We start from the raw sequence: 5,560 nt of genomic DNA on the forward strand, positions 1-5,560 counted from the left end.
AATTTGCCTAGAAAAGAGTGGACGAAATTCCAACCCTCCATTTCTTTAAAGCTCTGAGATTTGGTGTTAGGAAATAGAAGAAAATTCCAGAAACACCCTTAAGAAACATTATTCTTTCAAATGTGATTTGGAACAGCAAAAGACAATATATTTTATAGAACAATTTTTAAGACAAATGAATTGGCAGTAAGTTCACATAATGAAACTTCCAACAAGTCTTTATATTTCTCCTGGAAATTCCTTGGTTCTTGGCGTAAATTATTAATAATTAATATCAGCTTTCTATTCTTTCTCTTCCTGTAGTTGTAGAGTTAACATGAAAATAGCTTCTTGTGTCACTGAGAAAGCCTCCTGGTCAGGCTTCTAGTTAAACAGCATGTGTGCATTTCGGTGGCAGGTGTGCTAAATAGTAGTTTTCAGGCACTTGAGGGATGCCCATCACACCAGCACTGCGGGAGCCTATTTCTCACCCACGACCAGGTGAGACCCTCCTTCCTTCCGCTGCCTCGCCCAGGCCCCAGCATTCTGGTTCTTTCTCATGACCCATTTTCATAAAGTTCAGCCCTGCACCAGCCGAGCAAGTCTTGGTTTCTCAAAGACCAGGGTCTTAGTTCTAGGCTTTCTGTTAAAGGACACTGTATAAAATCAGGAACTTTATATGTCTTTTGAGGCCTCAGGATCTCTGCAATTAAAACAAGAACTTGAGTTAAAATACTATTCTTTTCCACTTCTGAATTTCTAAAACTCCACACAATAGCTTTTTTATTAATTAGCTAAAAATTTTTCCAGAATATATTTTTCGAAGATTCACAACTATCTGTTAATTTATTTTTAAAGATGCTATATTTAAGAAATGGAATAATTATTTACTTTTAAAAAGTAATTTAAGTCAGGAAATGTTTGATACTGAATGTTTACTATGAGTTCAAGTATGTAAGCTTAATTTTTGTGGTACTGCCAATAAATCACACAACGTGAGAGTTCTGGGTTAAATTTTATCTGGGGCAATATGAGGACCAGAACCCAGGTGACAGCATCTCAGAGAGCTCGGAGGAACTGCTCTGAAAATGAGGGGGAGCTCAGCATAATATGAGATTTCATTGAATGGGGACGTGCCGTCAATTATACATTAAGTCAGAGGCTGCTGCTAGTCGAGGAACAGGTGTCTCTGTTAATGATTTTAGTGCTTTTCTAGATAGGAGGAAATGCAAGAATTTGGGCTCTTAAAGTTTCCTGAAAATGTCTATCTGAAGGTTTTCTGCCCATTTTCCCAGAGCACAGAGTGCCCCATTCCTGATCTCCACACAGAACTACTTTCAGAGGGTGTTGAAGGTCAGCAGCTGCAGTGGCTCATGACTTAATCAAATCAGAGGCAGATGGCAAGTGCCAATTTTTATTTGACAATATGTATATATTGTAGGAAAAAATTTACTTTTCAACCCTACCCCTGTTTTACTTTTAGTTAGAGATCACCTGATAACTGTTAGATGACTTAAGTCAGACGAGGGGTTGAAGGAGTCGTCTCTTGAGCCAGCCAGTGCTCTATGTCAGCCTCCTTGATCACATTCAATTTTCTTTCTCTTCAAACAGCATGCATCTGATTTTATGAAGTTTGGAGCCTGTCCTGAGCACATGGGCTCTGGAAGTGGCACTGTTCCAGTGGTCTTTGTTTATTCTGTGAATTATGGTGTGAATCTTTATGTGCCCAAGCTTCATCAAAATTTCAAACTTAAATGATTTAAATATGGGAGATGGATGCCAAGTTCTGGGAATAGATTTTCAGGATAACAGCCAGGATTGGTAAAAAGTAGGGAGAATGGATACAGCCTTTAAAAAGAAATGTTATTTTACAATTTCTGGCAGATAAATTAAAGTGTTTGTTGGGATTCTGTCAGGAATGTTTAATTGGGAGACCTACCTCCCATTTTCATGAAATAAAATAATTTTATTATTTGTTTAGTGCCTACTGCCTAACAAATAATTATCCCCTATGCATATAGTTTTATCGTTTAATCTCTACAAAGATTCCCTGGAGAACACAAGTGTCACAGGTGAGGGAACCAAGATCGTCCAGGGTATGTGGCTGGAAGGCAGATGGGCTGGATGGCTTACCCTCCAGGCTAAGACAGAGACACCAAAGTTTATTGACAAGCGTGTTGTTGAAGTGGTTTATTTAATACTTTGCTTCCTTGATGAAGTGGATCTCTTGAAATTGTTTATGTCTGGATTATCTTCCCCTCTCTCCTTTGCCTCAGGACTTCTCCTCATAAGTAGTATGAATTCAGCCTGAACTGAATCAGGAAAATCAGAAAATAAAAAATTAGCCCACAGAAATGCCTGATAAGTCTTTGTATTTCAGTACTTCTTAAAACTCTTAGAAACGCAAGGAAGGTGTGTTACCTCGGGGACTGAGTGCATTTGAAGTTTGAGAAATGTAAGTGTGATCTGGTAAAGGCACAGGCTCTATAGACAGTGATCCGGGTTTGGATACTGGCTCCCCTAAGTACTGGAAACATGACCACCCAGAGCCTAAGTTTCTTCATGTGTTAAATGGGCTGATGGAGCTCACCTCCAAGTGGCTAGGTCAAAATGAGATGGTACGAGTGACTCTCAGGCAGAATGCTTGTAAAAGTGCTAGTTGCTCTTGCTGCTTTATAATGTCTTCTTAGGTAATTCCGTTGTCCATTGGCTTGCAAATACCTCCTCATTTGATTTAAAAAAAATAGCATGCCCTAAAAATTTTAAAAATAAGGAATGAAGATTTACTGATTAATGCTGGTTGTATTTTTATAGGTCATTTATTAAAAAAAAATTAGGAGTTCTCTAAAGAGAATTTATTCTGTGTGCCTAGAATATGATTCAGTTAAAAATGATTTTCCTTTAAATACTTTTCAGAAATTATCTGTGATATTTTTCTTGAATAGTAGTTTAAGCTTTCTGAGGAGGTTTTACATTTAGAAAAGTTTATTCTTGTAACAATTGACACGTTAAATAAATGTTTCAAACCCTGGACAGCATAAAGCCCTGGCTTTTTTTTTTAATATATATAATTTTGGTGGTTAGTGCTATGACATATTATTATTTATTAACGGTTTTGATTTTGCTTCTGGGTTGTCCTAGATTTCGGCGCATGTGCCTGGGAAGGCCTCTGGGGCAAAGATGCTTATTTAAGAAGGTTGTCATTGTAAATGCTCTCAAGAGGATTAAACAAATTCCACAGCAAATAAATGAACATGTTTGGAAGGTTTTCCACCCTCATGTAATTTCCAGAAAACAGACATGATTCACTTGCTAAACCAAACAGGTACAGTAATGAGCCTGGCTCACATGACTGGACAGCACGGAGGGAGCCTCATCTATTGGCGTGGGTTACGCTGCAGGAAGCGCAACTGAAATTTTAATTAGAATTTATTTCCAGCGAGTGCTGATTCCGCGTTTTTCTCCCCAAATTAAGGAAGCGCCCTCTTTGCCTGGCCATCAGTCTGCAAAGCCACACGGCTCACACACTCCCCTGTTCATCAGAAGGCTGGTGGAGTCAGTTTGCTTGGACACACTTAGCTACACTCGCAGCGGGGATCATCAGTCTCTTCTGTGTGTTCACCTCCACGTGCAGGGGAGAAAATCGACTTTTGCTGCCGACAAACGCTAATTGACTACCAATGGTTTCAGAGGGACTGTGATGTTGAAAACTGGTGTCCCTTTCATTTTTATATGTTGGATGCTGACAAATTGCACGGCCACACCCCCACTGTAAGTACACCCACCAGGGAGGGTGTCGGAGTTTGAATCTGTGTGTTTTAGTATTCTGATTCTGGCACTTGTCAGCTTTCAGTGTTCTCGCTGGGTTTGGGAGACTATTTCTCAAGCGATTTCTTTGGCTACCAATAAATTTGCAAAGCCGTCTCTTTCAGTGGAGTTCCGATGAGTTGAGTTGGGAGGGGCATGTGAAATTGAGGCTGGCAGAGAGGTGCAATGAAAACTAGCCACCATCTGGTTACCTCTCATTTTTTATGGGCCAAAGATGCTTGTCTTCTTTTCTTTCCTACTCCATCCATCCCTTCAGGTCAGGGAGTCGTCTTCAAGAATTTCATCCTAAAATGTAAAGTAATGATGAAGGCACTGTGTTTCTGTTGTTGATTTCATTTGATTTGCATTCATTGTTAAAGATTTTCTGGTGAGGTTCTTATGAGCTCTTAAAAGCTGGAAGAGCAGCACAACCAAGGAGAGAAAGTCAGAGAAACGAGTCAGCGGCCCCTGTGAGGTCTGCGGGACAAAGGCAGGATGTGGGGCAGAGGCAGCACCGTGGCCTCCACTGCAGCCCTGAGGGCAACGTGCGCATGTAAAGCCAGCGTCTCTTGTCACCATGTGTTCTAACAGGACTCCCACTAAAGGAATGCGAGGAGATTTGGGGAGGCCTTACCTTTTACCCTCTGGTCAAACATCTTTAATGCTGATTTTATTTATTCAAGATGACACAGAGATCACCTGCAGAGCGTGAGGGAGCGGTGCTGGCTTCCTGTCTTGCCCGCCCCAGGCTCACTCATCAGACACCTGATTCTCGCAGGCACTGCAGTGCCCGTGGGGGGCGCTCTGCTCCTGGGGGTTTCTGCTCCTGTGGGGGGAGCTCTGCTCCTCGGGGAGCTGGGCACGGTAGTGCGCACATTGGAGCCGGCCGCACCAGCGCTGATACTTCTCTATATGTTGAGCCCTTTGTGTAAGTAGTAGAGGTGGGATCCAGAGTCTTCCTGTGTCTACGGAGCTCTCCAGCAAAGCCAACTTGGAGGAAAGAAAGAAAATGCCTACTGTTCCATGACTGTGTCCTAAGGGTTTAAAGCTCATGCGGAGCACACGTGAGATCTCATTCAGTAAATACTCTGGGGTCTTTTCTCTGACTTGTCATGAATTTGGCATTCTCTTAATGTTATTTCTCTTAAAACATGTCTAAGCAACCATTTTTGTGTGATGGTTATTGTGCGTAAGTGTCCTGAAGAAGCTGTTGTGGCTGGAAGTGTGGGCATCAGTGGTACCAGAATGTTTGGTGGCCCTGGGGGCTGCCCGAGCTCCACACCATTTGTTACCAGCAGTCTTTCAGATTGCATCTTATTCCAGAGCTCACTGGGGCTCCCATCTCTCACTACGTGTCTTGAGAGAATATTTGTTCAGAGGGGAGGGGACAGGATGCTTCCAAGTCTGGGTTCTGGGGTTCCCTGTCTAAAGGTGGCACTGGCACAAATCCTTTATTCATGGAGTAATGAAGCCCCCCAGTCTCGTGGCTAATTGGGACTCCCTGTCCTTCTTCATGTTAGGAGCCTGAGGGCTTGGGTTAGGCCCCCAAACCTGTTTTTGGTGAGCTTTCAGCCCTATCACACCACCTGTGTTTTCCCGTTTCAGTCACATGACTTTGATTTTTGCAGGTAGGTGTGAATCCTGGACAGTACCTGGGACTTCCAGGTTTCCCCTACAGTAGGGACAGTGAAGAAAGTTCACCCAGTATGGTGTGTTCGGTGTCCTCGAGGACAAGTAGGGACCCACAGATAGATGTCTGGATGGGTGGTGATCA

The sequence above is a fragment of the Camelus bactrianus genome, chromosome 12, assembly GCF_048773025.1.
Source record: "Camelus bactrianus isolate YW-2024 breed Bactrian camel chromosome 12, ASM4877302v1, whole genome shotgun sequence".
Taxonomy (NCBI): Eukaryota; Metazoa; Chordata; class Mammalia; order Artiodactyla; family Camelidae; genus Camelus; species Camelus bactrianus.